The sequence below is a fragment of the Callospermophilus lateralis genome, chromosome 12 (assembly GCF_048772815.1).
Source record: "Callospermophilus lateralis isolate mCalLat2 chromosome 12, mCalLat2.hap1, whole genome shotgun sequence".
NCBI lineage: Eukaryota > Metazoa > Chordata > Mammalia > Rodentia > Sciuridae > Callospermophilus > Callospermophilus lateralis.
This window is the reverse complement of record NC_135316.1, coordinates 22,415,002-22,438,803: the sequence shown is the minus strand read 5'-3', so window position 1 is coordinate 22,438,803 and position 23,802 is coordinate 22,415,002.

Genomic DNA, 23,802 nt, shown 5'->3' with positions numbered 1-23,802 from the left:
AATAAGCAGCCAAAGGTATGCAATCATGTAAACTTCAAACCCATTTTTCATGCTATTTTCTTTGCTTCAACAATTTAGAGGAATCCAAATGAAATTGTCTTTCAGAATAGTCTTTTAGTATCCTAAGGTGAATGAAAACTCTAGAATATTAAAAAAAGAAATTGATTCTTAAGGTAGCCATACTGTCAAAAATTCAATACAATTCAATGTGATACCAATCAAAACACCAATCATGTTTTTCACAGAATTAGAAAAAACAATTCTAAAATTCATTTGGAAGAAAAAAGGACTCAAAATGGCCAAAGCAATTCCAAGTTAAAAAAGCAATGCTGGAGGCATCACAATACCTGACTTCAAATTACACTACAGACCTATAGTTAACAAAAAATAATCATATTGGCATAAAAAAGACACGTAGATGAATGGTACAGAGGAAAAGACACAGATAAACCCACACCCATGCAGGCATCTGATCCTGCATCTCAGAGGTTGTAAATTACTACAACCTCTGAGAAAAGACAGCCTTTTAAACAAAAGGTGCTGGGAAAATTGTTTTTCCAAGCATAGAAGAATGTGACTAGAAACTTGTCTCACAGCCTCTCCCCCAGATCAACTCAATAGTGGATCAAAGACCTAGGAATTAGAACAAAACATATGTAACTTCTGAAAGAAAACATCAGGTCAACACTCCAAGATTTAGGCACAGGCAACTGCTTTCTCACTAGGACCCCTAAAGCTCATAAAATAATGCCCAGAATTAATCAAGGGGATGGCCTCAAATTAAAAAGATTCTGCACAGCAAAGAAAACAATGAGGAATGTGAAAGGGAGAAAATCTTTGCTTGCTACTCTTCTGACAGAGGATTAATACCTAGAATATAGAAAAAAAACTCAAAAAGAATTTACTCCACAAAGTAAATTAATAGAAGAGCCCAATTAATAAATGGCCAATGAATTAAACAGACACTTCTCAAAAGAAGAAATAAAATGGCTGACAAATATATGAACAAATGTCCAACATAGTAATAAGGGAAATGCAAATCAAAACTACACTGAGATTTTATTTCATACCAGTCAGAATGGCAGCTGTCAATAATATAAATAATAATAAATGCTGAAGAGGATGTGGAGAAAAGGAACACTTAATTTTGGGGGGGGATTGTAAATTACTACAACCTTTATAAAATCAGTATGGAAGCCTCTCCAAAGAATAGGAATATAATCACCACATAACAAAGCTATACCATTTTTAGGTTTATGTCCTAAAGGAAACAAAATATCATACTGTACTGATGAGCATAAGTCGCAATGGTTCACACTTTGGAAACAGCATAGCTATCTGCCACAAACACATACTACAAAAATTAATATGGGGGTTCTTCAAAAAACTAGGCCTGGAGCCACCATGTGACACTGCTATACTACTTCTCAGTATTTTTCTAAAGAATTAAAATCACCATACTACAGTGATACATACATGCCATGTTTATAGCAACACAATTCATAATAATCAAACTATGGATCCAGCCTAGGTTTCCATCAGCAGATGAATGGGTGAAGAGAATGTGGTGCACATACACAATGGCATTTGATTCAGCCATAAAGACAAATAAAATCATGTCATTTGCAGGAAAATTAACAAGCTAGTGACCATTATGTTAAGTGAAATAAGTTACTCTCAGAAAATCAAGGGGTATATTTTTGCTCTCATGTATGAAAGCTAGAGAGAAAAAAAAGAAAAGAAAAGTGAGGGGAAAATCTCATGGAAATTAAAGAAAGATCCTTAGAGGAAAAAGGTAGGTGAGGAGGGAGAGGAGAAGTGCTGGGGAGCAATACTGATCAAATTATATTGTTATATTTGACATATGTATGATTGTGTAACAAATCCCACCATTATATACAACTATAGTACACCAATAAAAAGTGGGGGGGAAAAATCAAAGTGGAAGAGACTTTCCAATTTCCCATGTATACATTAGTTTTACTCCCACGTAGATAATGGGGCTAATTGCTAATATATCCTGCTATAGTTATGGAAAGTGAAATCTGTATTTGAGTGAGCTCCTTCACTCTTGATATCCCAGGATCCAAATGAGAAAAGAACATCCAATGACAATGAGAGAGAAAGTGCTCAATGCAACAAGGGGAAATCTTCCTACTGTTACTGAGGCCCAGAATGCCACATCCCTAATCCTGGCTGTTTGATATAAAATCCAAGGAGTAAATATTGAACAGAGCACATCTTGTGTCAACTTTTATTAATTTCTTCCAGTCATATAGGGTATGCAAATATTAGGTAGCAAAGAGTGGACAAAAATAAAAGCACAGAATGAAGAATTGTTCTTTTTGCAGTTTTGAAAAAAGTTGTTTGTTCAACTCAAACAGAAATGACAAAAATTCAATGATGTTGTATAAAATTAAAAACCAAAACGATTATTAAGAACTAATGTCATGACGACCAAACTAAATCGATTAATGAAATCAGTGATGAGAACAAAATCTTAATTCTTCCTACTAAAAAGTAACTATTATCCTTGGTCTTTCATTAAAGGTGGAAATAACAAGGAAGAAGTATAAAATTAATCAGATGGAAGTGTCACAAATCCTGCATCATAGTGAGGAGGACACTGATAACAATGGTGATGAATTCATCGAACAAAGAAAGAACAGAAATGCTGATCACCAAAGGTATTTTCTTAAGAAAAATGAAGAACATGATGGGTAAGGCAAATACCCCAGGTAGTAATTAAGCCATTAGATGACATTTTTCATATATATATATTGACACATTTATTTTAAAATGATAACCAAGTTTGGCAATTATGAGGGTAAATACATTCTTCTGTCCTGTTGATAAATGAAATTTGTCAGTACTTTTGCAAGGGTGATTTATTTACATGCACCAAAATTTCAAATATTATTCCATAAATCTACCAGCTTCACTTCTGTTACTTATCTTTCTGGAACAAGAAAACATGATTTACAAATGTACATGAACACATTTGTTGAAGATATGAATTCTATATTATACAAAATGTACAAAGGTGAATGTATCTGATATATGCAACGTGTCCATTGAAGACATGCAATGCATATGCTGAGAACATTTTTGGAAACAGTATATATTAAATGTGTATTAAGAGCATTCAGTGTGGTATTGTCATATCAAATAGGGGTTAGTTTAAATTGTCTTCAATAATGAAACAGTTAAATTGTCATATCTATAAAATAATCAACCACACAAGCACTTTAAATGAGACTAGCTCTCTAGTGTACTGTTTATTTCACAAGTAAAGTATATTTAAGGCAGTTATTTTAATGACACTTCTTAATCCTAATTTTGTTTTTGTACTCACTTTGAGTTATAAAAAGAAGCTGCCTGCTGCACTGGCACTCTGCCTTGTTACAGTAGTGCTACTCACCAGTAGATTTGGGGTACCTGTTCCCAATGCCCAAGTGCTCAAATAATGAATCATCAGATTAATCTGAATATTGTGAATGCATTGCACATGGGGGTCAATGTTTCATCAATACTTTATTATATTGGGTAAAATCTATTAAAACTTCTATCAAATCTTCAATATACTGAAGTAGGAGTTGGCAAACTTTTTCTGCAAAGAGACAGTAAATATTTTAGTCTTTGTGGACAAGAGCGTCTTTGTGACTATAGTCTGAAACACATTATAGTCACATCTGGATGGGTATGGAGTGCATTTCACTAAAACTTTTTTTAATAAGAGAATGGAAATATGTCTATGGGAAGTATTTGTTCAGCATGCCTTTGACTCTGGGTTTTATTCCCAGCACCACAAAAATAAAAACAAAACAATAGAACTTTCTTTAGAAAAATATGCAAAATGATGGATTGGGCCCACAGGCACTAATTTGTTGACTTTTGTGCTAAATTCAAAATTAGCTAATGAAGTGAATCTTCCTTGTAAAAGTCAATTGCATCTATGCCATTATCTTTTTTAAAGATAATATATTGGAGCATGCATCCCACCACATTTTTCAACAGAGTCTTAACATACAACTTAAAATGTTTGAGTTTATACATTAAATTTTGCTATCTTTTTATTACTTATATTTTATTACTTTATATTAAATATGTATATTAATATACATAATAACTTTGTATTTGCATACAACAAAATATCCTAGAAATAGAAGATTTGCTTGAAGCAAGAATTAGTGCCCTTGAAATATTTTGTCTTTTTCTGTGGTGATTATCTATCTGTATGAGCAAATGGTAATCAGCTTATATATTTCTAAAATATATTAAGGGTTATTTTAGTTTAGTTTATAGTTTTATGAACTAATGATTTAATAACTTAGTGTGTTTTGATGACACTTACGTAAATGAAAAAAATTAATGTGTCACAAACATACTATGAAATCATTATGTAAGGATTGAAAAATGCAGTTAAATTAAATAGTTCATAGTCAACTATGCCACTTAGCTAGGAGGTTATAGAAAGAAGTATCTGTACTCACTGAGCTACATTCCTTTTCCCTTTGTTTATTTTTTTCTATATTATTTGTTCTCTGTAATTCCAGGAATAGAGCCCAGGACTTTAAGCATACTAGGCAAGCCCTCTACCATTGTGCTACATCCCCAGACCTCAATTCGTGTTTGAAATTCAATATTTTCACCCAGCCTTTCCTCCAAAATTGTTTTTCCCAATTTTTCCTCCAATTTTCACTTGCATATATCTAGAAACAATTTCTTCCATACAATCTTACTTACCCTATTAGCAATATTGGACCCCATGGAAACCTCCTCTAGCACACTTTTTTCACCTGACTTTCAGGATGTTACTCATCCCCCTGGGTTTTCTCCCACCTTTTGTGACCCTCCAGCCTAGTCTGTTTATTTGTTTCTCTAACTACTCAGCTAATGGGTCTCCTTGTCTCTTTGTAAATCCTCTTTCCATTGATTCTTATCACAGTGGACCAGTTAGACCAAGTTAGATTGTGATTTCTCTGCTCACAGCATTTTAGTGGCCCCCATTTCACTTGGAATCCATGTAAAAACTCTTCCTAATATGTACCAGATATGTCATTCTTCTCACCACACCAAGCCCACTGCCATCTTCTGCAGTATCTTTGACTAGGACAGATAGGATTAATCCAGGACAGGTGCCATCACCATCAGGTCATCCAGGCATGGGGAGAGGTGGGTGCTTGGTCCCTCACATCCTGGGTGAGCCAGTGGGAAGTCGCTGTGGGAGCTCCAGGTGTCTGCCAGGTAGAGACCGAGTCTTGTCCCAACAGGACCCCCAGCATCCTCTGGCTTGGTGCCTGAGGAGCCCAGAGGGCTCAGGAGCTTACTGGGCTCCACTTCTCATCATGCTCTCAGTCAGTCAATACTTCTTGTGTAAAGAAGAGAAAATGATGTAGTTTAGGACAAAGAAAGGGAATGCTCTGAATATCAGTGCTGCTAACAGTTTGACAAAGATGAAAACAAGTGACTTTAACATGGAATAGTTTCAATACATTGTCACCATGAAACCCGGACTTCAAATGATAATTGTAGGAAACTCCTTAGAGAATTTTTCTAGAAAAAATGGAAAAGTGAACAATGACTAAAGAAGAAGTCGAATTAGAGAGTTAAAAAAATTACAACATTTCAATGTATTTCATATGCCCTTAGAAATGATTCATTAGAGGACAGGCTTATTCAGTTAACTGAGTTTGCATATCCAATATTAGAAAGCTTCATAGGGTTCCATTGAAGATTTATAGTAAATTGTCTTACAAATATCTATAAATTATCTATACAATTAAATTATAAAATTGTAAATTCTAATGGTCCTTAGAATTTCTGTTTACTTGTACATTTTGTATAATAAGGGTGGTTATTCATTGAGTTTTGGTTCAATATTGGATATCCTAATGTAATTGAACATGCAAATGATGACCCAAAATTTCAACTATCATAGATAGAGTTTTAAAAACTTATGTAGTAGAAAACATAGAAAACATCCAAATACAGATATATAGGAAATATAGGTCATACTCAAGAGAGTGTAATCATGCCTTCTGCCTTGACAGTATCATCAGTCATTGCTATGACTTTTTATAGTACTCTAAAATATCATGGGTATCAAAATAGTAAGTACTTAGAATCTGTGTGCTGTGTTTGTGTACAATACAAAAGTAAAATATTGACCAAAGAGTTCAGATTATTCCTTTTGGATTATGAAGTTTTAAAGTATCAGAACCTTGTTTCCCTGTTCCAACAACACAATTGAATATGCATTATGTGCTCTCTTGGTTGCATGCTTGAGTAAATCATTGAATAGATGAATGATGCATGATGATGAATTTGATGAAGAAAAATAAACCTTTAATTTATTGAAACTAGATATCCAAAATTGCCAAGGTATATAGTCATTTTATTTTTTAAATAATGGCAAAATGCAGAAATTATTATTTACAATTATATCCAGATACAGATTGATAATATAGATTGTCTTTTATTATTTCTTTCAAACACTTGATGAGAAATATTGCTTTCATAATTTGCCACTAACCAGATGCATGGATTTTGGGAAGTTATTTGGCCTTTCTTTGACTAGTTTCTTTTTTTATAAAATACCTAATGTTATCTAACTCAGAGAATTGTTGGGAGAATGAGAATTATACCAAGTTTGGCTTATGCACATTGCTTAGAATTATGTACAGTCATTTCACTGTATGTCCTGAAATAAGAACCTATAATTATTGCAACAGGGTTCCCCTCCTACAAGGATTTAAGTCATCTTTTACAAATGTTTAGTAAGTTATATGAGTTTTATTTTTTTGAAAATGACAATAACAAAACACTTATCACATTTCTATCAAATAAGGCAAGTGCTATTATTCATTTTGCTTTTACTGTCAGAAGGTGTGATCTAAATTTAATTATTTGTTTTGAGACTATTAGTAGTAGTGTTCTTGATTTATTAATGCTGTTCTTTTTGTTTACACTTGAATACCCATTGTGGAAACTGATCATAAAATTTATGGGTACATGAAGTAAATTAAAAATATAGAGATTTTGTGTATTAAAAAATAATAGTCTTATTGCATTTTACATATTTGGTGTTTCAAAGAATATTATGTGTTTCATTCTTTCTTTTTATCATTTAGGCACATAGAGAAAACATCTAATGAAAAGAGCAAGGTATTGTTACAAATAACACAAGATAATATTTTATTGATAAAATGCATTATTAAGTGATACAATATGAAAATATAAATTAAAAATATATTGTAAAAGGTAAAGTGAAAGAATAGAACATTTTTTTGTTATGTACAGACTTTGAAAATAAGTGAGACAGAATAAACTTTTATAAAGGTTTTCTTTTGTTAGAAATCAGTTCTTTGAAAAACTACATGTGGTAGACAATTGTCACCTGTATGTATTGAGTATATGTTATATGTATTTGGTATAAATTTTGATATTGGATTATTGTTTTATAGGTCAAAAAAGAAATAAATGCTATGGAAGACCTTGATGAACCACAGCCAACTGTAATAGCCTCAACAGCTTTTCAAGTGACGTGCCCTAATTATAAGGATATTTGGGCATACGTTGAAAAACCAAGCAGGTCATTTGAAGGTAGAACCTTTGCATAGTGATGTATACTATAGTAATAGATGCACACATTACTTAGCACTGAACCATAGAACACTGATGTGTTCCAGTATTGTTCATTTCAGAAAGGTGCTTTGCATTAAAATATAATGAGAAGTGTGATACACTCTCACGTACATCCCTGGATCATTCCCACTGCACTTTTCTTTGTGAATAGCACCCCACTCCTTTTGTTGGCTCTGTTGCTTCCTTGGGCCTGAAGGCTGATCAGATCAGCTTACCATTATCTCTCCCTGAATTCTGTAGTAACCTTAGATTTCCTTTCCCTGCTACACACTTCCTAAAACTGTGTTCTTCTCTGCAACCAAATCATACTTTTTAAAAATTCAGTTCTGAAATTGCTTACCCCTTTCTTAAAACCCAAGTACTACTTCTCTTTGCTATAAGATTAAAGATCTCAAGCCTCTCCTGTGTCTGGATCCCAACCACTAACGTGTTTCTTCTTACAATACAGATTTTTGTTTTCAAAAGATTTAATGAGGCATTATTGACATAAGGTAAACTGCACATATAAAAATGTGCAACTTGACAAGTTTTGACCTATATATTAAACACATGTTGAATCACCACAATCCAGATAGTTAAGAAATCCTGTAAAAGTCTTCACATGTCCCTTTATATGCCCTTAATAAGATACTGCCAAATTATTTTTCAACATATTTGTACCATTTCCATGCTCATCAACATGGATTAGTGGGGTGGTAATCATAGTCAAGTAGGGTGTGCTTGGAGAAGGTAGGTCACTTGGGGACTCCCTGTTGAGTGGCGCTCTCACCAATTCCTTGTGGGTGGCCATGTTCTAAACTACTTTCCTTTACCAAGTCTTTCTGCCATGATATTCTGCCTCACCTTGGGTCCAGAGCTGTGGAGTCAGCTGGGTATAGACTGTGACTTCTGAAACCTTGAACCCCAAATACATTTTCCCTTCTCTACATTGTTCAGGTCACTTTGTGTCACAGTGAGAAAAGCTAAGTAAAATAATTCCCAGGCATTTTAATTTTTTAAAATTTTAATGGAATAGTTTTCATGATTTCTTTCTTAGCAGAATTATGTTTTGTGTACAGAAAAGCTGTTGATTAATGATTGTTGATCTTGTTATCAGCTCTAGAAGTCCTCTGGGGGAGTTTTTTGGGGTTTTCTAGATATAGGATGATGTCAATAGGAAAAGATAATTAGAATTCTTCTTTTCCTATTAATAGCCCTGTAATGTCCTTCTCTTGCCTGATTTTCTGCCTTAGTTTCAAAAAGTATATAGAATAGGATTGATAAAATTAGACATATTTTCTTTGAACCTGATTTTAGAGAAAATGCTTTCCATTTTTTTTACAGTATACTGTTGGCTTTGGTTTTGTGATTTATGACCTTTATAATGTTGTAGTAAGTTTTCTGTATGCCTAGTTTCTCTAACATTTTTAATATGAATAGGTGCTAAATTTTATCAAAGCATTTTCTACATCTGTTGAGATATTCATATAATTCTTATCCTTCATTCTATTTATGTGATGAATTACATTTATTGATTTGCCTATGTTGAACCAACCTTACATTCCTGGGATAAAAGCAACTTTTTCATGGTATGTTAACTTCTTGATGTGTTTTTCAATGTTGTTTGCTAATATTTCATTAAGAATTTTTACATGTATTTTCATCAGGGATATTGTCCTATAGATAGGACATACCCTTGTATGTCCTATCTATTGGTGACAAGGATGATTTGAAATTCCCATTGTGATTATACTGGCTCCATAGATATTTGGGAGTATTCCCTTCCCTTTTAAGTTTTGTAGAAGAGGCTGACAAAGATTGATGTTAGTTCTTCACTAAAGGTCTGTTAGAACTCAGCCAGGATTCTATCTGGTCCTGGGTTTTTCTTTGTTGGAAGGCTATTCATTGCTGTTTCAATTTCATTACTGTATATTGATTTGTTTTGGGTTCTGATGTCTTCCTGGTATAATTTTGGCAGCTCATATATGTCTAGAAATTTGTCAAGGTTTCTAGATCTTCCAGTTTATTACAGTACAAACTTTAAAAATAGTTCCTAATGATCCTCTGGATTTCAGAAATATTGCTAATGGTATCTCATTTTTCATGTACAATTTTGTTGATTTGTCTCCTTTTTTTTGTCAGTTTGGCTAATGGTTTATTGACCTTATTTATCTTTTGAAAAAGCTGACTTTGTTTCATTGGTCCTATGTCTTTTTTATTCTCAATTAATTTTAGTCTAATCTTGATTGTTTCCTATATGCTACTTACTTGGGAATTAGTTTGTTCTTCCTTTTCTGAGACCTTGAAAGTTGGAATATTCGATTATTTATTTGGAAACTTTCTATTTTGTTAGTGAAGGCACTCAGTACTATGATTTTTTTCAAAACCAACTTCATGATGTCCCAGAGATTTTGATATGTTGTATTTCTATTCTGATTTGTTTCCAAATGTTTCTTTATTCTTTCTTTCCTTTTATAATCTACTCCTCTTTTAAAAGAGTATTTGTTCTATTTATGTGATTTCTCTTATTTCTCTTATTTTTCTTGCTATTGTATCATTTCATTGTGATCTCATAGGATGCATAGAATTATATGAGGTTTTTATATATTTGCAATGAATTACAAAGATTCATTGAAAGATTCCATGCACTTCTGGGAAGATAGTGAATTCAGCTATTTTGTGGTGAAATATTCTGTTGTTATTAGGTACATTTCAATTATACTATTATTTATGTCAAAATGTCTATTTTTACCCTTGTATGTCCTATCTATTGGTGACAAGGATGATTTGAAATTCCCTAGTGTTATTGGGGTCTATCTGACATTTAATGTCAAGAAGAATTATTTATTTACTTAGGTATATATGACAACAGAATGTATTTTAATTCATTGTACACAATCGCAGTATGACTTTTCATTTCTCTGGTTGTATGTGATGTAGCATCACAACATAGGTGCAGTCATACATGTACCTAGGGTGACGATGTCCATCTCATTATCCCATGCCCCCTCACCTTCCCTCCCTCCCATTTGCCCAAATTTTTTCCATTTTTCCCATACACCTCCCCACCCCCCATTAAGGATCAGCATTCACTTATCAGAGAGAACATTCAGCCTTTGGTTTTTTAGGATTGGCTTACTTTGCTTAGCATGGTATTCTCTAACTCCATCTATTTACCTGCAAATTCCATAATTTTATTCTCTTTTAATGAGGAGTAATATTCTATACTCTGCTGATTTAAAGAAGCATTGTCTTATGTAATTAGGTTCACTATCATTTGGGGTATACATACTTTCTATTGTTGTATTTTCTTGTTGAATTGAAATTTTACTAGTATGTAAAGCATTCCTTGTCTTTTATGAATTTTGCTCCATATCTGCTTTGTCAGATGAGAATAGCTACTCCTGCTTCTTTTAGGAATTTAAGAATGGAAAAAATTTCCAGTAGTTTACATTCAGTCTATGAGTGTCTCTCATGGTTTGGATATGAGGTATCTCCCAAAAGCTCATGTGTGATACAGTGCAAGAAGATTCAGAAGACAAGATTGAGTTTAAGAGTCTTAACACAATCCATGATTTAATCCCCTGATTGGGATTAACTGTGTGGTAACTGAAAACTGATAGGATGGAGGACATGAGAATTGGGGAGTGGCTTTGGGTATATATTGGCAATCAACAAGTGAACTCTTTCTGCTTCCTGATCATAACTTGAGCTGATTCTCTTCAACACATTCTCCCACCATGATATTCAGCCTTGCCCCAAGCCCCAAGGAATGGATCTGGTCTTCTATGGTCTAAAATTTCCAAAATTGTAAGCCCTTCGATAAACTCTTCCTCCTCTACAGTTGTGCTAGTAAGGTCATTTAGTCAGAGCAGCAGAAAAGCAGACTAATACAGTAGCTTTGCATATGAGATGAGTTTCTCACAAACAACATCAGTTGGATCTTGTGTTTGAATCCATTCTACCAATAAGTGTCTTTTAATTGGGGAGTTGAGAATATTTACATCTGGAGTTATGGTTAGAGGTTTGCTACTTTCTGCCTTTTTCTTTGCTATATTTTATTTTGTCTTGACTTCCAGTAGTTGATTGCTCTTCTATGTGACAACCCACAGAGTTCAAACCTGTGTATGAACGGGTCACCATGCTCTTTGGTTACTTTCAGTTTGCCTCCTAAAAGTGTAATTTGTTTTGAAAAATATCTTTCAGGCCTCTTCTGCTTTTTCATTATGTTTTGGAATTCAGTTAGGCTACATATAAACAGCTTGACCCTGATCTTGTTTTAATGCTTTGTTAGGTCATCTATCTAGGCTGAATTTTCCACTGTACTAGACTTTAAACTAAAGTCTCTACTACAATTTAAACTAAAGGAGAGCAGAGTTCTCATGTGTTTATCTGTAGAAGTTAGTATAATAGCTTCCATATCATAGGTACTCTTTACACATTTGTTCAGTGTGTAAGGGAGTACATGGAAAAATGTAGAATCCTTCACAGATGAAAATACTCAAATATTTTATTTCTATCTTGTTTTCTCCATGATGCAGATTCTCATAGCCTACCAAAAATCCAAAATGCAGTTGATTCATGTCAAAGAATAATAGAACTTGAAAAAAGTCACTGTTCACGGTGTTTATTACATACACAGGAAGTAGCAAAACTGGAAAATAAACTTTGTGGAATGAAAGAGGAGTTATCAGCAATGGAAAATGCAAACTCTAAGTTAGAGCAGAGAGAAATAAAATGGAAACAAGAACTCTGCCACTTGAGGTATGATACCCTAGATTGAAAGAAGGTTTGAACTCATTTCTTCACACTGAAGATACATAGGGAATTTTTTAATTGCTGACTTAGCTGCTGGTATTTTGCAAGGGAGAAAACTACTTATACTTGTAGAATCTGAAATCCTTACAAAAAAGAAACATATGCAAACTATGATTCTTTCTAATAACTAAATTCACGTTATTTTCAATCATAATTTCAATGGCTATATAGAAATCGCACTATCAGAAGGATCACACTATTGATTTAACAAGTGGAATTTGGGATTATTTTTCTTTTTTGGGGGGTATTAAAATCAATACTTCACAGAACCTCATTTACAAAATTATTCCACATTTTTATTGATGCATTATACTTGTTTAAATGATGGGATTTTATTACATATTCATGTGTACACACTAAATAATAATATAATTTGGTCTGTATTATTCCCTTTTTTCTTTCCCTCCCCTTCTCCCTCTACTCCAATGAGTCCCTTTGATCTCCCTGAGACCGCCCCACACCTTTCTTTTCCTTTGCCTTTCTAGTTTCCACATGAGAGAAAACATATGAAACTTAACCTTACAAATGTGACTTATTTTGATTAAAAAATTGCTCAGTTTCTATCCATTTCCTGCAAATGACATAATTTCATGGAATAATTTTTTTCAATAGAGAATTATTTGTTTAAAGAAGAGTAACTTCATGAAAAGACATTTCATTAATATTTCTAAATTGTTCTCAAGACAGTTTATATTGATTTATAATTCTACCAAAGAGGATAAAATGGCCATTTTTTTAAAATTTGTTCTAAGTTATACATGACAATAGAATGCATTTTGACACATTATACACAAATGGAGCACAAGTTCTTCCTATGGCTGAACATGGTGTAGAGTCATGCCAGTAATGTAATCATACATGTATATGGAGTAAGAAAGTCCATCTGATTCCACCATTATTCCCAACCCCACAAACCCTCTCCTTTTTTCACTTCCTTCTATACAATCTAAAGTCCCTTCATTCTTCCCCACACATCCATTCCCCATTATGGAATAACATCCACTTAACAGAGAAAACATTTGGCCTTTTGTCTTGGGGGCTTGTCCTATGAAATAGCCATTTTTATGCACCCCAAATGTGTTTTTAAATATTTATGCAGGGTTTTTTTTTCCCTTTTTTCTGGTGCTTCGGATCAAACCCAAGGGTTAGTGCAACTAAGTAAGTATGCTCCTGTGGAATTACACCCTGGGTTATGGTTTGAATCCTAACATCCATTAAACCAAATGTGAAATGGACAATAATTATTATTTTTTTTTAAATTTCTCCCTCATATGTAAACAAAATTTGGTCAAATTTCTATGTTGAAAGGACACATATTCGTTATCATTGGACTGAATATTAGCTTGTGCCTTGTTCCAAAGGGGATTTTGAATTGTTTATAAAATACATAATGATAAACAAGCTAAATTGAAAGTGTTATCTAAAAGAAACATTAAAAGTTGTAACAACAGGAACTGGACTCTTTAAATTGGTCTTGCTAATATGCAGACATATGCTATGTGAACAACTTCTGAAAGTGGCATGTTACAATGGCAATCAATTGCAGTGCTTGCTGTTTTATTTCAAGAATATAAAGGCTAAGTACTAGTGAATTAGTCTTTAAAACTCTTTTACCTAAGGAAGAATTATAACAGTGCAAAAATGATCTTTGTTTTGTTTTGTTTTTTTTGCTTGTTTTGGCAATGCTGGGGATGAAACACAGGGCCCCCAGCAGGCAAGCACTCTGTCATTAATCCACATCCCAGATTCCCCACCCCAAATCATTTCAAACACTCAATTTATGGATCTATATCAAAAGTCCCTTTCCATAGTATCTACTGGAGTTACTAGTAACAGCCATTTTCCAATTGACAGAAAGATCTTTCATTATTGACTTATATGTTTTTTAAAAGTTTGAAGGAGAAATTTAAAAAGGTGAGCTAGAAAGGAAAAGAATCTTAGAACATAGAATGTTTATTAGCCTAATGAATCAACCTATGAAGAACCAGAACACAAAATGCACATTTGTTTTCTGATAAAATGAATTTTAAGATAATCATATTGAACTGCAGGCATGATTTAAAAGGAAAAGAGAAGAAGTTAAGAGATTTTGATCAGCTTTTTGAAAAAATGAATAACCAGTTAAGAGAAAAAGATGAGGAACATAATAAAAAAGTTGAATTGAACAAAGAATTTCAACTGTCTTCTGGGACATTAAAAACAGAATTAAAGACTGTAAGAAGTAACTCAAATCAGGTAAATTAGTCTTCAGTATAGCTTCATATTTCTTACTCTATTCATAATATCCCTTTAACATAATATGTGTGATCATGTTTCACTTAATTATGGGGACATGATCTGAGAAATGTGTTGTTGGCATTCATTATGCAGTCATTGTAGGCATGTGCTCATACAAAATGCCTATATCTTCCACAAACTTCTGGGACCACTATTGAAATATGTAGTCTGTTGTTACACAGTATGTGACTCTCTATTATTTGGGTTTTAACCAAAATGTCATCTCTCCCTAAGATGAAATCATAACATTTATAGCTAAATTCATTTATTGCTTATCTTGGCATCATATAGATAGATGCTCAGCATATGTTTTGAAAAGGTGAGTTGAGTTCAATCAGTAGCATAAATGTTAACTTAGGGAATTTTATGTTCAGATACAGGATAAAGGCTTTGAAAATATCATGGGACAAGTTAACTGAGTTTTTAAAAAATTGTTTTTTATAATTCTGTTTTATGTTTTAAAGACAATTTTTTCTATGTGACAAATTTACCTGTCATTTTTACACTTAAAATTTGAGTAATTTATTTGAGATAAAGGTCTGTATAGTTTAATAGATTTCTTGTTTTTAGTAGTTTTTTTTAATTTGCAGATACTGCTCTTGATTAAGATTTTAGACTTTCTCCCCACTGCTAATATGAGACCAATACCTTACTGAAATGAATCTTTAGGTGTTAGCCAAATTTAAGGACTCCCAGAGGCAATATATTCTTAAGAATATAATGTCAGAATTTATAAGATAGAATTCTGTCAAATCATCTTTGCAAATAAAAGGAGAGAGGCATGGCAAAAAATAAAAAGAAATTTTTTTCCTTGAGCTATTTTGTGTTGTTTTCAAGTGCTTGTCTCTTTGTGTGAATGTGTTGCATGCATCTGTGAACATACATAGAACAGTATCTAGATCCATCATGGAAAAGCATAGATAATTTTAAAGCCATATATGTATATTTTTAATGTACCTATTTTGGGGTTGAGGGTGGCATTTTGATCACATTGGCCTAATTAATGCTCTTAATTCAACTCCATTTGTCAGCAGCAGTCCAATAGTGACTTTCACATTGGCCACATCCAATAATAATTTCCATAATAATTTTCATAGGAATTGATGACTGTCATAATCTCAAAACCCTTGTTACTAACATAACGTTCTAGTTTGGGGCAGTGATTTCACCCTCTTGGTATATTAATATGGAGGTTAGCTTATTATTCCCACCATTCAGTCAGCAGGCAAAACATAGCCAGCAGAGACCCTAGTTAAGATAGCATTTCCTCATGTAGAAGAGAAACAGTTTTCTCCAAGTAATCTCCTATTTCAGTACAAAAAAACTTTTGGAGACTATGATATTTCATAATATTTTACTTAGTAATTGATAAGGATGTCATCCCTGACCTTTATTTCACATTTACTCATGTTCTAGACTTTACAAAAAAAGAAACACATCTTAATGAGCAGCAAACAATCTCATGATTTTCTGAGAACACACCAAATAGGATCTTATTTATGATTAATATTATAAAACACAAACCTTCTTTTGTGTTTTTATTTTTACAGCATAGAAATGACTAGTTTGATGGAAGAGCACTAGAAGCAACTTGCTTACATTTATATTATTCCTTTTTTCAGATTGTGATAAAAAGTTAATTGGTGTATGTAAAATGCTTAATTAAGTACAGTGCCTGGATTTATCATTTACCTAGATACAATTATAAGAATTGATTGCAAAAATGTTGAAAAAAATAGAATACATATAGAATATTTTCAGAAATAGGGAACTTAAAGAACTTTGGGAAATTTCATCTATCCAAATGTGAGTAGAGCGAAGGCCCTCATTATGGATTGGCTGGCTGTATACATGAGGTATCAGTATCAGAGTGCAAACTTTATTTATTAATTTATTTATTTTAGTTGTTGAAGGACTTTTATTTTATTCATTTATTTATTTGTGGTGCCTAGGATTGAGCCCAGTGCCTCACCCATGCAAGGCAAGCACTCTACTATTGATCCACAAACCCAGCCCACAAACTTCATGCTTTAACATGGTCAAAGTTCCTAATCACTTACCTGATGTCTTCAATCTGTTGTAATTTAGAAAAAAAGCTTCTTTAGTTTTGAAATTCTAAAAAATTATCATTTTTTACACTCAGATTGATTTTCTTCAATACACCTTGTGAACTCTTAGAAAGTGTTGCTTCTCTAACCTCTGAAATTCACATCTAATTTTTCTCCAGTTGGATATCCATGTATTGCAACCCTTTCATTGCATAAATGTACATGTTCAAACTTTAGTTTCAGAGGTAATAGTGACATCTAATTTCACTGAGTGCTAGCTAAAGGTCTCCTTGATTTTCCTTAGGTTTCTACCAGGAATGAAACAGAGAAAGTGCCCTTGCATGAATTCCACATGTTGAAGGATAAATGTGATATGCTGAGTCTGGAAATGAACCAAATGAAATGTCAGAATGAGGAAGACAAAAAGAAATATCTTGATGTTTCAAGAGCAGAGTGTCATGACCTTCATAGGAGAATCAAATTAATGGAGGAAACATTTAGGAAAACAACATTGCAATATAATAAACAGATTAATTCTCTGAAAACTGAGATTACAAAGCTAAATATTAAGCTGAAAAATAAAGAACAAAACACCGAAAGACAGGAAACAGAAGCCAAATCATACCCTGCCAGTCAGGCTGTTGCTCCACACCCTTGTGATGAAAGTCAGACATCACAAAGAGAACAAGAACTTCTTTCCCAGACAGCAAGAGATGGGTGCCCTGATTTAGAGGACAAGAGTAATTTCAAAATATCAAAACAAAATGTTAGAAGGCTGATTCAGTCCCCAAAGTTTTCCAAGCCTGGAATAAAATTCAGAGACCAACAAAAAGGCCTCTGTATTCAAACAAGGCGTGATCTTAGAAAAGTGACTATGGTATTGAACCGGGTACAAAGAGACCTAAAACAAAACCAGTGCCAAATGAATGAAATGAAGCACATGTATCAAAATGAACAGAGTCAAAACCTCAAAATGAATGAAATGAAGCACATGTATCAAAATGAACAGAGTCAAAACTACAAAGAACTGGAACCTACAGATGAGAGATTATCTCAAATGGAAAGTGAAATTATATTTCTCAGACAGCAGATCCATGACTTTGGCAAGAAAGTTGATGATAAAGAAGTCTTGCCCATTAATACCCAAGAGCAAAGGGATACCATAAAACTAATTCAGGATGAGGATGAAAACTCCAGTCACAAGCTACAAAACAGACGTATGGAGTTAATGAATAGAAATTGTCACTTAAAAGAAAAATCAGATAAATATAAAAAGAAATCTGAGAGAAAAGTAAGTATTAAGCAAAATATATGGATTGTGTTTGAAGGAGAATTTAGTGAAATTTGATGATGGCAAACCTGATTTCCAACACAATGAAATGATTCATGTTTGAAATAATAAATCTGCCAATGATGGTTACACATTGTATACATGTTTTAAAGTAACACACCCAATCTGATGAATAGTAAAGTGTGGGCCAATTAAAAGCAAAAAGTTTCGCCTTATGTGAAACTGATTTTAACATTTAAAAAGGGAAGAAACATTTAAAGCTTTAGAACTGTAGATGCTTTATTTTGAGTAAAGACATTGTGCATTTACCAGGAATTATTTCTTTACATAGGAATGAAGTTTCAAGAGGATAAGTCATAGATTTTTAGTAGAGATATGCTGATATTAATAATACAGAATTAACATTGCTGAAACAATATCTGTTTTTTCTGTTGGGGATGGAATCCATGGTCTTGTGCAATCTATGCCCATGTTCTAACACCAGGCCTACACTCCAGCCCTCAATACTAACTTGAAAGTCTTCATGTTGCCATACTTTTTAAGACCATGATGAAACAGATAAATGGGAATGCTCATATCTAGATTAAATTAAGTGGGTTACTTTAATGATCCATTCCAAGTTTCCAAGCTGAAGTGAAATGTAGATGATATAGTTTTTAATAGACTTCCTTCACTAGCATTTTATACATTTCTAACTGATAATTTGATTTTATTCACATAAGTTTGACTTAATTCTGAAAATAACTGGCTCAATTTTTTTATTCTCATCTCCTTCCAACACTATAAAAGAATCTACTATCATTAATATAATTTGGGACAAATGCAATGCATTGCAGCAAAACTGATGTGGATTTAATTTTCCTGCTGACTCTGGAATTTATTGCCTATCTTCACAGATAACTTGCTAATACTTTTCATTTCAAGGTTCAATTGCTATCATGTAACAGATAGGAACTATTCTAGTACAAAGATAATTGCAGCTCCCTGATTCATTAATTTGGCATTGAATTCCCATTTTCAACAAAGTAATTTAAATTCCCATTTAAACAAGTAGATTTTTGTAAAGTGAGAATGGGGTGAGGAGGGGAGAGAGTTGAAGGAGTTGAAGAGAGTGAAGAAGGTAAAGGTCAGGTTGAGTGGGACCTCACTTTTTTAGGAGGTGGGAATCTAGAGGAATGAATATGGTTAGAGCTCAGTTTTTTAGTTGAGCCTCTGTTAAAAAAGGGATGATTTTCTGTACAGCTTTCACTACTCCTAGCAGACTTGCATAACCATTTCTGTTTGAGAATTCGGTAGGTTGTGATGCATTTCATCAAATGTGAAGTGGATACAGGGCTGAATCTATTGTCTAAGGGATATGATAGTAACTAGGCAGGAAGAAAGCACCTTCCGTGTCCTTGTTAGAATTCAGAATTAAACAGAATTTACACATGAGGAAAAGAAGATGAATTAATGATAATATTTCAGTTTTAAACATTATTAACAAAAAGTGAAGTTATTTACAAAATCTTTAACAGACATATCTCCTCAGGTAGTTGTGAGACAACTTCCACAAGAACTGACTGATAACCTGACAGAGCAACCTATGTCAGAGGCTTCACTAGAACATTCATCCAGTAATCACCTTGAAGTAGCATATGAGGCACAGGGTTTGAAGAAGAAACTAGATCAAATCAATTGTAAAGTATGTATTAATTGTATTTGTCAACCATTGATCTGCACCTGTTTCAATTATGTTAAATGTTTAAGGATAAAAACGTCAGTGGACAGTGTTATTTGTATTTTTATTATAATTAATTTTATTACACTTTCTTTATAGTGCATTTTTTTATAAATTCTGAGTTTTATTTTTACATTTTTTGTAATATCATGCATGTTTTCTCACTTGCAATCCAGTGACTTGGAAGACTAAGGAAGATCACAAGTTTAAGGCCAGTCTCAGCAACTTAGTAAGGTCCTAAGCAACTTAGGAAGTTCCTGTCTCAAAAAGAAGTGGGGATATAGCTTAGAGGTTAAGCACTCCTGGGTTCAAACAGTGGTTTAAAAAAAAAACTACTTAACTACCCTCAGGGATGCTGAGAATTGTACATCAATCCTCACATGTGTTGATTTTTTTTTTTCGTTAACTAGGATTTTTTTTAGTGCTACCTCCATTGCCATGGTGTAGCAAGGCAGATTAAATCAGAGAATACCATTTCATGGAATGTTCCAGGGAATTGAGTCATTTCATACCTTCATTTCTATGATTGGATATAGAATCTATGTGTAATTATTAAATGAATTTCTAGAAAACTTACACAGAAAGGCTATTATGCTTTTCTCAAATTTCAGGATAATTTTAAAATAATGGGAAAACTCAGTGTTTTTTTAAAATTTAAACAGATTATAAAGGCATACAAATGTTTCAATCATGTCTGGTACCTCTATCCAAAGCAGAGAGTGTAGATCTTTAAAAAGGCAAACTTACTGGGATTTGTTGGACAAATTTGTGCTCAAATATTCTCAAGATGCTTCTTTTATTATGAAACACTGTTGTTTTATTCATGCAGGTCGATAATCTCAATATAAAACTAGAAGCTATGGCTTCAAAATATTCACATTTGGATGAACAATTTGAACTTGCTTTGGAAAGCCTACAATATACATGTGAAAAAATACAGAACAATCAAAAGAAGTTGGAAGAAGATGTAGCAAACCTCAAAATTTATGTGCAGGACAATAAAATAAAAAATGGTCAAGGAGAGCCTCATAGATGGGAGATTGAACAAAGAACAAGAGAGATTTTAGAGGAAAACCAAAAACAAGCATCTCCATTTTCAGAGGTTATTTTATTTATCTGTAATGTGCTTTAATTAATTTCACTGAAAATTTTATTTTGGAAATTTCCATTTTATGTGAGTCATCTACATTCCTTGAGAAAACTTCTTTTATAGATTTTCAGAATAAGATGGCATTTTTAAATACCTCATTTTCCCATTATGGTAAAAACTGACTTCATCTTTCAGAAAAAATGACTTTATCAGAGAACCATTCAACATTTAAGGGTAGTTGTATTAATAAGAAAATAGGCAGGAAACCAAAAAAAAATGTGAAGTCAGAGTGTACTATACTCTTGATTTTTTTCAATTATTAAATGTTTTTATACTTTTTTATTTTTCACATTACTGATGCTAACATGAGAATGATTCATGGCTGAGGTCCTACTTCAGTGGTAGTTTGTGTAGCCTTTGCAAGGGCCCTGGGTTCCAACCCTAAAGAATGGAGAAAAAAAAAAGCAATTGACTTTGATGATTAAACTCCACCATCTTTTGTCCACATGTTTAAAATTGCTCTCTGAGTTATTGATTCTAAATTAAAGTAACAAAATATACAAATAATTATTTGGGTAATAATTATTTTAAAAATATGTCATTTATGGCTGGAGTACCTAGCACATGTGAGGCACAGGGTTCAATCCTCAGCACCACATAAAATTAAAATAAAGATATTGTGTTCATCTACTATAAAAATATTTTTTAAATATGTTCTTTCAATTTCCTTTAGACATTTGATAGAGCTTCAAATGAAAATAATAAGGTTTTATTAATGAAGTTGATGCAATTCAGAATTGAAAAGCTAGAATCTCAAGTGTCTGAAATTAAAAATGAAATTTCTGATAAAACACCAAGGTAAGAATATAATGAATTCTGTGTAGAAGAACACAAAATCCAGAAGTATGTCCACATGTACACCAACAGAAAATAGCTTAATCTCCTTAATTTGTCTCCAATGCATAACTTTTAGTGATTAAGGAATATGAGATTAGTAGGATGCAAAATCTAATCAGACAATACAATTTTCAGAAGCAATTTTATTACATGAACTTAACTTTTGAAATATTGGTCCAGGAAGTTTATATCACTCACACTTTTTTGTGTCTGTATGGCTTTCTCTCCTATTTTCTATTTCTACCAGACTTTCACCTCAGCACTTTTGAAGCTTTATAATTCAGACAGTTATATTGTGACCAAGTTACTTACAGGCCTTTCTTTGCATAGAATAGTAAAAATTTAATTATTGGTTGAAAGTGTTCAACTTAAACCCTAAGGGTATTGGATTGCTAGTTCTACCCTCTTAGCACATTCTGATACTCGGTAAATTAACCATTTTTTATTGTGACACTTGATATTACCACAGATATTACCTAGAGACAAAGTGACGTTTGCAGTGTTTCCTCTCTACATAAGGTCTACTTTTGATACAGGGAAGGAATATCACAGGGCTCAAAGGAAGTTTACTTTGCAATGTGGTTAAAAATAATTCCGTGGTCAGTGTTGGGGGCAATTAAAATGAAAATTGACAGGTCCCACCTCTGATATCTCAGTAACAAAATTATGAGCTGATTGTCTTGAATTCTTAATCATCAACTCAGCTATCTTGTTCTGCCCCTGAGGTTGTTGCTGTGAATTATTTCTCAGTGCCCAATGCTTGATTTCTCCAGGTGATAGTTAGAATATGTAGATGGTAAGAGCAAATGCTTGAAAATCTCTTTAAGGGATGGTTTTTAAATTCTTCAGTTGGTCTAATAATACAAGTATTTCTGGTTTAGCTTCACTCTTATTTTCTAGTTGTGTATGTTTAAGGAGTACATGATGCTTTAATATACTTTAGCAGAGTGAAATGTCTTTGTAGTCAAATAAACTAAGGTATCCATCATCTCACATGGTTACTGTTTAAATACCAGTATTTCTAATGGTGTCCTCAAGAAACCCTGAAGGAGAGCCTTTCAAGAAGCCAGCAATATTACCCTTTAAGTCACACATCTCTGCCTGCCATTACTCTCCACATGTATTGTTTGAATTTCTTGATAGGAGGCCCCAAGAAATATGGATATATCTTCAGAACTCTTTAAAACCTATAATTATATGCCCTGCTCTATTTTGATGAATTTTCAATGTTAAGATTCTTTTCACTGAGAAATTCTATTTATTCCTATGGCATTTTTTTAATGCAAGTGGTTTTGGAGGAAAAAAAAATGAAATACCAAGAATTTGCCTTTTGAAATCCTCACAGAATCAGTAAGAGGCTTCCAGAGGTTAGTACCAGATTCCCAGTGAAAACACGGAGAGGTTTTTTACCCTGTGCTCACTGTGGGAGGCCAGTCCCAGGGTGTCCTTGTCTCAGACTTAAAAGGTACAACTGGGTACACAACAGAAGTTTTAACCTGGGAGAAAACATAGCAGGTGCTACTGCCAACCCACAGCCTTCATGTCAAACCCTTGAGGACTATCTGGCTGAGGTGAGTTATGCTTTGTTTATCTTTTGGTTTTCAGATTTCTGATTTGTCTTGTTTTGACTTTGTTGAAATACTGAGTTGTTTAGTTGACTTATGAATATTAACTGAAGGTCATGATAATCTATAACTATAATGAATTACAAACAGATTTTCAATTTTTATAAAGTATCTGGAGGTCTTATTTTTAAAAGACACTTGTTAACTTTATTCAAGTTAAATGATATTTTTAACTGTCCTTTAACTTAAAGTAGATTTTTTGATTAAATTGAATATTTGAAATGAATAAACCTTGGTTTAGAGCTCTGAAGGAGTTTTCATGATCTTCTTAACTCACAGAAAAATAGTGCAGGTCTATGTTAAATCAGGCCTCAATCTGATGTTTTCTTTTGCCTTTGCATTCTAGTGAAATCAAGAGAAGAACAAATCTAAGATTTATAAAAATCCATGTAGTAAAAGGTGCTGAAATG